General features: G+C 43.8%; 1 pseudogene; it reads left to right on the top strand.

Annotated features, from left to right (window-relative positions):
- The first annotated feature begins 8,130 nt into the window (after nt 1-8,130).
- On the top strand, nt 8,131-8,248 carry LOC124616916 (annotated as a pseudogene).
- The last annotated feature ends 2,478 nt before the right edge of the window (nt 8,249-10,726 follow it).

The raw sequence follows: 10,726 nt of genomic DNA, 5'->3' as shown, positions 1-10,726 counted from the left end.
AATGCCCCCGTACATTTTTGTACTTCATTCTTTCATCGACCCAGCGGGTACATTCTGTTGTGGGCAATGGTATTCTGTTTAATGTTGTTTTGGTGGTGTGTAGGTGATATTGTTAAACGTTTGAAAATGTAGCAGTAAGAACAACAGTATTATTTGAAAGAAAGAAATAATCTCTGATATTTTTTAATTATGTGCTGCTGAGCCCGACTATAAAGAGTTTCATAATACTTTATTCGATAGTACAATGTATGCACCCATTAATTAACATATCACACCACAACCTCTAGCCATAACAGCACTGGCGTCGTAAATATTTTTATTTGAAGTCACTGATAAATTAATCTGAGAAAAATTAATCCTATGCAGCAGCCATAAAATTATTTCATTTACGTGAAGTCTACGATTGTTCTACTGAATGTTAATTTCACTTTTAGAATAAAAAAATTAATAAATTACTTTGAGTTCTTGTCCTCGGAGTTCAAATATTCTAATAACGATCCAAAGAATTAGTGTCTGATTATTTCTTCAGTTGGAAATTGCCGCTCCATACGCTCACGCAATGGCGGCAGGCAAAGCACAGTCGGGAATGCTGCAGACACAAAACTTAAAACATTCATAGTTGGTTATTTAGTAATAAATAAAAGTTCTTAAACTAGAATTCCATTTAATAAATTGTACGTCATGTGTTTCTATTGATCTCTTATGACTACCTTTTACATTATTTATAAGAACAGACCTCCGCTTATCTTCGATCTCATCCTTTTCAAACATAATTGAGAAGAAGAACAGAAGAAGGAAAAAAATCCACAGACAATATAAAGCCAATACATTCTTTTAGTGCTAATTTCTTTCGTTATATGATTATTCTTTGTAGGAAGCTGGATATAAATAATAAAACATATTGTTGTTATTTCACAACATGGTAATAAGTCACAATATAATAATAAGTCTTTTCTCAGTTCTCACACCCAGGCTTAAAAGTCATTTCTGGAAAAATATTTGTTAATTCATAAGTCTCGAGCACTGTCCCATACACTGACGACACTAAATATTTGTGTTAACATCACAGTTCCCCATAATTGTATGTTCATGGTTAATATCATTATCAATGCAATTTGCTGTCGTAGGTAGAGTACTGACTGCCTGAGGTTGATTATAATTTCTGCTGGAAAAAAAAAATAAATAAACTCGCTTCGTGAAAACTTAGACAAACCCTAGACCTCCTAGTTTGTAGACATGTCTCATCCTTAGCCATTCCGATGCTACTGATGTAGAAAGTACTTGGCCTATATGCATTTCCTTTTCCTAAATTAAATTTCAGTGTTTATAGGGCTTTGTATGGTCAAAGATAGGGAACGTGCCCCAAAACAGTCACAAGACTTGTTATAGAACACAGAAGTAAATTTCAGCTAAATGAAAATAAGGAAGCAGTAGATTTCCGTAAGCCATGCTAAATTAAGTTCTGTAACCAGTAGCAGACATTTCCCTTTCAATGTATTCCGGTCCTGCTGATAACGTCGATGAACTCCGATAAGCATTGCGGATGTTTGTCAACGGTTGTCGAACACACCTGCGATTTCTGAGCATGTACAAACACTGATGAAGAGACGTGCTGAGATTTCCCTTCACATGGACGGTGGCAGTGTGGAATATTTGTTATAATGAGTTTCTCTCCAAGTGCATATCTGCCGTCTGGATCCTCAGGGGAGGTAGTTCAGACCTAGTAATTTAATAAACTGGCATATTTTTCGATTACATATCTTTAAATCGGCTGAATTTAACATGATTATGGAAAAGTGCTCAACAGTTATTCAGTTCTTTAAATTGTCCCTGGCTCTACCTTTGTCCCACAAAATGTGACAATGATTGCATGTTGCTTAGGATATTAGTAAATTAGGAAATTAATTAGAGATAGCTACTCTTCAAGTCTCTTGGAGAGAAAGAGACTGCGGGGACACTATATTGACAAACAGCGTCACTGACAGCCGATTGGAAGCCTGGCTTTGTTTCTTGTCTTGTGTGTGCTCTGTACGTTCACGTAAGTTTCGTACATTCTATTCGATTGAGTGAATATTCATCACCGTCATCGCCTATGTCGTGTAGAACATTGACGACTGTGATTACACGTAATTTTATGATTTCCGAATGTCGCGCAGCTGCAATGCTATCGTCATGCCCCCATTGTGTCATGCAATTTACGTCTTTGGGCCACGACTTCGGAAGCTACGCACAGCACCCCGCATGCAGCCCGTCTGATAAAAAGCGAAAGTGACATTCTCCCGGACAGTTGTACATTAGTGCGCAACAGCGCCCAACAAGGGAATTTGACAAACAACGTACTTAGTGATATCACACAGGTCCCTATTCCCCTCACCAATTAGGGTACATCTGTGCCAAAGCAATCGAGCTGGTTGGATTCGTGCCTACTCGAAGAGATATCAACCGCTTTGTGCTGGAATCTGATTGCTCCAGACCAGATGCAGTCAACTGCATCGTCTCATGTGTCTCTGCAGCACATAAAGTCACCTTGCATACAGCAATACTCGCGCGCGTGTTCTCCGTTGAGAACATGGTCTTGCTAACCTACCGACCACAAGACGTAACTCAGACTACCGCCATTCTAGCCAGACTACCCAACTTTATGGATTGCCACTGTGGACAGCATCTTCACATCAAGTGACGTTATCAGTGCCGGCAGGAAATTGATTTCAATACTACGTCACTTGGGGGAAAATGTAGACACAATTAGCAGCATCACTCTCAACGGCCAGTCAGAGCAGACAAGAAGTATGAGACTGTTAAGGCTGCATTACTCTGCCACCCCATGTGCTGCCCAGAGGAACAAATCTGTCACGTCATTTACGACGAGGTTTTAAGTGACAAGACTCCATCGAAATTATGGCTACGTCTCCTCATACAGATCGGCCCTCACCTCATGCCCGGCCATACGGTAAGGCGTGGTTGTGAAGCTTCCTACTCAGGTGCAACAAGTCATGGTCCCCCAAGAGTATGGACCTCTGGACGCTGGTTGGATTTACCTATTACAGAACACAGGCAGCGCATCAACGTCGACATCAATAGCAGAGATCTTGACTCCCACGTTCAAAGCCTGTACAAGCAACAGCCAGCCAACCTCGCTCCGAGATGATCCTACCCGATTTCCGCCGATACTGACGACATTGCGCACAGGCAGGGTGATGTCCTTCGGACGGCATCAACGAAGCTTCACCTCATCATCATCCGCTCCACGCCCTAGCCTGCTCACAACGTGGACAATCACTCTGCGTCCATGCCTGCGCAACACGTCACCGACCACGTTGGGCCTGCGCAGAATCACATTTGCTGGTACCATACACTATACGCTGATTCCAACTGCTTCTGCCGTTCCCCAAGCAGTTTCTGAAACTAGATACATGGCTCGTTATAGGAGGGTCACACTAAATAGGACATGTTTAAGTTGACTATATTCACTTAACAGCACTGGATTGTATTTATCTCCTCTCCTTCACGATAACAGATTTTTGTAAATGACTACAAAAGCAGTCGGTTGTACCTCACTGACAAAGGCTTAGAATGCAGCATTTGGAGGCTCTCCCGCCACACACAATCCCACATACCCATTCGATTCTATCCACCAAATGATCGACAATGCGACAAGTCTGCACACTAACCTCGGCCCCACTGAAGAGTTCGCTTGAACATGTTTCACAGATGCATCAGAATCAGTTACTGGCTCGATGTTCTCTGGCAATTTCAGTTTGTGCCAGACCTTGCTAATGGTGCGCTAACACGCACAACCAGAGGCTGCGCTGCTTTTGATGTTCGATTCCATACTCCCTGGGTGGCCCATCACAATGGCAGAACTCGCTATTCACCCCCTACTACCACGTCCCGCTAATACATACGCCGGTCATCGACTTCTCTAGGAATCCACTTTAATAACTTTCAAATGTCTTGCACACACTTTTCATTATCTTCTACATATCGTAATCTTTTTGTGCCAATGTTACGTCAGTCATAGAAATCTGTTCAATAAATGCAGTGTACTTTGTCAGTGTTCTTAACCATGAGACATCCACAGTATTCAACGCGCCTAACAGCTATTACTCAACAGGTAAAAGACGAACTTTCACATACAAATGACAACAACGTCGTCAGAGACAAGATCCAAGATGTCGAACATGAACTCCACTCAACATTACAGATTCTCGATTGGCTACATCAGTCACCTGCATTCATCTTGCCAACATCTGTGTACCATGGTAACCCGGAAATATTATCGACACCCAAGAACAACTTCACAACACTGCTCCCAGCTACTCCAACGAATGTCATTATCTCATCGCTCATCCTCTATTTAGTCTTCGTATGTCCTTCTTCCAGAATAATTCCGAGAGAGTGCCTTACGAATGAAACTGTCCGTAGGATCATTACCACACCCAGTCCCTCAGCAAATCACAAACCATGTTGTCTACTGCCAGACACACTTAGGGTAGCGGAAGCCTCAGTAAACTAGCTCATACAACCAGGGACGGTTCACTCCTCCAACATTCTGGGTTTCTCGCATAATATTTATCCCCAAAAGTGTCTGTCTCAAGTTGTGCGGCTATTACAGAATCGTCGACGCTCGTACCATTATGGACAGCTATCCAGCACCAAATATCCAGGATTTCACCCAAAGCTTGGCGAATGCATGTGTGTTTTGTGTTAGTGACTGTATGATGACGTATCTACAAATACCCATGTTGCCTTTCAGTTTGTTCCAATACATGTTAGTGGCGGATGGACTTACGAACGCAGTATAGACATGGCTACGCTACATTGATGGCTTACTCTTAAATTAACATTCTGTTATACTTATCTGGTGTTATGCGTATCATGGTGACATTTTAACTTTCTCACAAGATAAGGAATCTGATTTATAAACACATCCTACAAATGTTCGACACCCCATTCTCCCAGTGGTGTCACAATCGATGGGGACAAATGTCCACTTCCACTTCAACTCCAAGAAATCGTCTTCCTGGGAGTCGTTCACAAAGTATACTGCATCCGTCCCAAACCACAATGTGTAGTAACAATCTAAAAATTGCATACGTCTAAAGACTTCTCGGTTCTTCTGCGTGATAAATTTCTACAGAAGACTTCATCCACAAACTGAACTCTTGCAAGCATGGCTAACAAAAGCTCTGGCCATCAGGATCATCTCTGGAAAACTGAAACCCAAGAGGACGACTGCGATGCAGTCAGCCTTTGAAAAAAATAAGGAGTGCCTTACCTTAGGCCTCACCTTGGCACACCCGCTTGCTGACGCATAGCTTATGAAATCAGCAGATGCGAGTGACTCCGCCAATGAACCTGCGCTACAAACAGAGGTAGGGGGGAGTGCAGCAGCCATTCCGTTCTCATGCAAGCTCACATCGTCACAAAGTAAATGGACTGTGAATCAGAGGGAGTTTCTCGTGCTTCACGAAGCAGTGCGCTACTTCAGAATGGACCCAGAGGGACATACTTGATCATCACCCACTTGCTGACTCTATTAGAAACTCAACCAAGGTTACCTGCCCCGACGGATTCGCCAGTTGAACTACATTTTCCATTTACCACGATTGTTCGACACCTCAAAGCCGTGGAGAATGTTGTAGCAGATTATTTCTCACGCATGAAAGGCTCGGCTTCTACCCTGGGCAATGAACAGTTTGTTGAGTCAGAACAACATGATGAACACTTAGAACCTCTCTTCCACGACACATCCATGAGACAGCAAACTTAATCCCGTCCTATTCTCGGCTCACTCACTCTACACTCACGACGATTCGAAACATCAGACTCACCCTCTTGCGCAACACTCCCGCTTTGTTGTAGTTGATAACCCCCACAATTAGGCACGACAAAGCATTCGCCCAACTAGTCGCCTACTGATGGACATGCTCAAGTGGCCTAATGTCGGAAAGACCAAACATTGGCGTCGTGGAGGGGAACGTAGTCTAAAGTCAAAAACACCTGCCTATAGGCCTTTTCGAAATCCTGTAGGCCGCTTTCAAGATTTGCATGTTGACCTCATTGGCCACCTGCCGACAGCTACTGCTACATTGGGTCAAATGATGGGTTGAAGCAACACCATTCAGAGAGATAACGGCTGAATCATTCAATGAAGTGTGCATCTCATGCCACATTGTCCCTTGTCGATCAGAACAGACCATGTCAGGCAGTTAGAATCTGCACTCTTCCCAGACTACTGACATACGACATGTACTAACCGCTTCAGAACCACTGCATATCATCTGGTCGAATGGTGGCATCAAACGTTACAGACAGTGCTCATTTGCTACAGGGGACTATGGACTGTGAGACTCCTGTGGGTCTTTCTTACAGTTCGTACACCACAAAAGCACCGACTCAGAGCTTCACTGGTCGCATTTATAAGAAGCCAAACTAGGTATCATGTGTCGCTATCACACCATGGGCGCCTCAACGTTGGCAAGAGAGCTATAAGTTTCTGGCAGACGCCAATAGTAGTCGAGGACCCAATGCAGCCCAGCCAGTGAACAACGCTTCCAGCAGCTCTGTGCTCACTGGTCATTTCTGCTCCTGTCCATCTTTCCAACGACGACAGCTGCCTCCACTATGCAGCCCACCTCTCCTCTCACAACAGAGACATTATCTCCGCCAGCAGACTTCGTGCTCCAAGAACCACCAGCCATGCCCCACAGACCTACTGGACTTAATCGCATTTGCCGAGAGCCACACAGCACACTTTGGTATGCCATTCTGGACTTAAGGTTTTAGTTAATAAAGCACTGGCAGACTGTAAATTCGCTATTTTAAAAGACTGCACAGTATGACATACCATACAACCCCCCCTCCCCCCCCCCCCACCTTTCCTACTCACTCCCCACAGAGTGCTCCGTAGAGATAATCGAACTTCCTACATACTATTGCACAGAAAATTTACAGCCGTGGGGTATCAACTGACTAAGACATGCATGTAGACTAAAACACGCCTCACCAGACAGCAACACCGGCTAAGCACATCAAACACACGTCGACCCTAAACACCTCAAACACACGTCGACCGGGAAGTCATCAATACAATCCCGCTAACCTTCAACTTATAACTGGACGTCCATAACATCCTTCACAAAGACCTCAACGTCACGTTCGTAGACAACAGATTCCTCATCGAAGCTCAGCACACCGATCTCCAGACTGCAGATGGCTCCATCGCATAACAGTTCCATAGACAGTCAAATTTCCACATGACACGGTAAGTGCCGCCCATCTCGTGTTCCATTCAAGATATGCTCAGACTTATGGTGCCACCGTTACTTCCGAAGAAACCCACATCTTCTCCGGCTCTATCCAGACCCGGTGATGGCTCTCTGCGTTGCCGTCCCCAGACGCCGCCACACACTCGCTCTGCAAATGGCCTTACCCCAAGCAGACTCATCTTCGTGATTACCAGCTGCATCACATCCATCGTATACCATCGCCCGACAACATCACTGCTGCAGATGACAACGCACCTGGGAGACGTATTCATCTCCATGCAGCCACAATGACACGTCACTCTACGCAGCCTCCCTTAGTGCTTCTCACTATGGGTTCTGTTGAAACACTGCACATTCAAATAGCGTCATTGCAGTCGATCGGAAAGCCGAAGAAAATTTCTTTGATAGATACTCTCGTTTGTGGCGTAGCTGTGTTCTAGTGCTCGTCTTGTGTATGCTTTGTGCAATAGTAAAACTTTGTACATTGTATACAGCCTGCATTATTATTCATCATCACCATCGCCTATTCCCTATAGAACTACACAGGCACAAATTTTGAGCTGTCAGGCATACGTAATCCAGGTCCCATCGCATGCGTCTTGGTTTTGTGCCGCTGCTTGCCAACTGCGGCTGGTTCATGCAGTTGGCTTTTGTAAGGCAACAGATTAGTTCCCGAAGAATTCCCTTGCTTGATGTAGACAGAATGAGGTGACAGGGAGTCAGACAAAGGGCGAATTTGAAGTTGTCAATGGCCCTTTGTGATACAAGCGGTTGCACCCTCTCACGGTTCCTGCCTTGATCACTTGGTCATGAAAGGTTTGTAGAACGACCCAAATATAGTGAAACTCTTTTCCGCATAGGCAACGGCCTTGCCGCAGCGGATACACCGGTTCCCGTCAGATCACCGAAGTTAAGCGCTGTCGGGCGTGGCAGGCATTTTGATGGGTGACCATGTGGGCTGCCATGCGCTGTTGCCATTTTTCGGGGTGCACTGAGCCTCGTGATGCCAGTTGAGTAGTCACTCTACCGAATAGTAGTGGCTCCACTCAAAGAAATCCATCATAACGAACGGGAGAGCGGTGTGCTGAACACACGCCCCTCCTGTCTGCATCCTCATCTGAGGATGACACGGCGGTCGGATGGTCCCGATGGACCACTTGCGGCCTGAAGACGGAGTGCTATTCCACATTGGGGTTAGCCCGTCTCATCACCTTTTCCCATTTACCCCAATCAACTGGAGCTGTTACCTTGCAAGGGAGACCAGCTGTTGAAAATCACTTTCATATGTTGTATTATTCGAAATGTGTGTTTGTGATTACTTTATAGTTCGCACCTTTAATTTAAAATAAGGGCACCCTATTCCCACAGCTAGATCGTTAATCTGAATACACGTGTGTCGTAGGCCGGCTTCGACTGTGATCTCACTGACAAAGATGTTACTAAATTTGTTTTCATTTTCTCAGATAAATATTGCATTTTCTGTACAATAATTGTGGAAGGAAGGAGTTAAACTATGCCCTGTACATCACGGTTACTAAGAAAGCGATAGGCACAGGATGCGCACCTCTACCACTTGTTTGTGAAGACTTCTAGATTGCTTGTGCAAGGAACAAATAATAACTATTCTCGTTCCGTGTGAAGTAATTGCAAAGGCAAAGAAAAAGCTTGCGGAATACATGATCCATTACTACTTCTCTTCTCCACATTACAACAAGTATACCATCACACTTACGTGAGATCATCTACGATATCTCCTCACTGAGGCCAAAACTCAATAGTGGCGCCCACCCTACCCCCCACCTCCACCACTCGTGTGTTTGAGATAGGACGTAAAAAACTTTAAAAAATTCCAAAACATGTTCCTTTAGCAGCGCAAACCATTTTGAAGCGTTTGATATATAAAACATACATGCTCGAGGAAATGTAATACCTATTATTCGGTTATAAGTGTGACAAAGTGTGGTGCCACGACATTTCCACAGGATTCTTCTATCGCACGTCACTGCATTCAAACATGTATATTTTGTAATGGAAGGCATCAAACCTATATTCAGGACAGTGACAGATAAAATGCCCTTTGGTGCCTCTCCCGCTCTCTGTCGGCCGATTTGACATCATACCCCCCCCCCCCCCCCCCTTAAAAAGAATTAACGGTTAATACGGGGTGGCATTATGTGTGGCCGGGAAAATTTCTTCAGAAAATTTGCACTCTTTATTGGCTTTTAGCTAATATCTCTCTCTTTTGTGTACCATGTAATTAAATTAGGAAACATAAAATCAGTAAAGAAAAGAAACAGCCGGCCGCGGTGGTCTCGCGGTTCTAGGCGCGCAGTCCGGAACCGTGCGACTGCTACGGTCGCTGGTTCGAATCCTGCCTCGGGCATGGATGTGTGTGATGTCCTTAGGTTAGTTAGGTTTAAGTAGTTCTAAGTTCTAGGGGACTGATGACCACAGCTGTTAAGTCCCATAGTGCTCAGAGCCATTTGAACCATTTTTTTGAAAAGAAACAAGCAAGGCGTTCACATTTCTTCCGTCCTTCGGACCCAGCATTTATTTTCTCTAATGTTCCTTCAGCTTTACACGACGTCCTTTCCTTTCTGCGAAAGAGTCTATTACCTCATCGAAGTTCGTCAAACGTTTTGCTACATAAAACAACAAAATGTCGTTGTCTAATACTGAAAAAAGCTGCTAACACGAGCAGTACTGAAGACCGGTGTAGTTTCCCGATTTGATTACGTCTATTTTGTCACTGTCCGCTAGATAAAACGAAACAGGCCTTTCTAATAACACAGCTATTCTAACACACGCTACGTAAGTCAAATTGTTTGGCAGAAATGTTTATTTTTATGTACTTCATTTGCATAGAGAACACGACAGAGGATAATTTGCGAAGTACCAATATCAAATGTCTATTATGCCTTCTACAAGCAAAAAGTTTTTTGTTGGCAAATAGTTACACATTTCATTCATTTGCTCCAGTTCATCAAGCATGAGATCTAAAAGTAGTAGTAGTACGAAATATTTATATAAATTTGAAATTGTCGTGTGCTTCTATATAATTTGTGTGACGTGCCCTCCTCTTCCCCTTCCTCGTTCAAACAAACAATCTTGTCATCACTAATTCCACAACTGTTCCTGCCACTGTCAAAACTTATTCTCCGGTAAACTTCACTAACCCTACCACAATCAAAGTTTCAGGTATACCGCGATTATTCTCCCGTTATGCGTTATTACGTGATCGTACACAACGTTTTCCGCGCTATTCCGAGATTAAAGCAACTGGTAGTGTAGTGATATGGCAAAAAAATTGTATCAAACCTTCATTTCTTTGGATGCACCTAGAAGATAATGTCTACTCTTTTTTACCCTTTATTCCTGTTAGTCGCTTACGTTCACTCTGGTAATCTGAATCTATGTATTTCGTTAAGAGTTATAACAACACTGATCATTCACAC

This window comes from Schistocerca americana, chromosome 5, assembly GCF_021461395.2.
Source record: "Schistocerca americana isolate TAMUIC-IGC-003095 chromosome 5, iqSchAmer2.1, whole genome shotgun sequence".
In the NCBI taxonomy this organism is placed as follows: Eukaryota; Metazoa; Arthropoda; class Insecta; order Orthoptera; family Acrididae; genus Schistocerca; species Schistocerca americana.
Note: the sequence above shows the minus strand (reverse complement) of the source record. Positions and strands in the feature narration are given on the sequence as shown.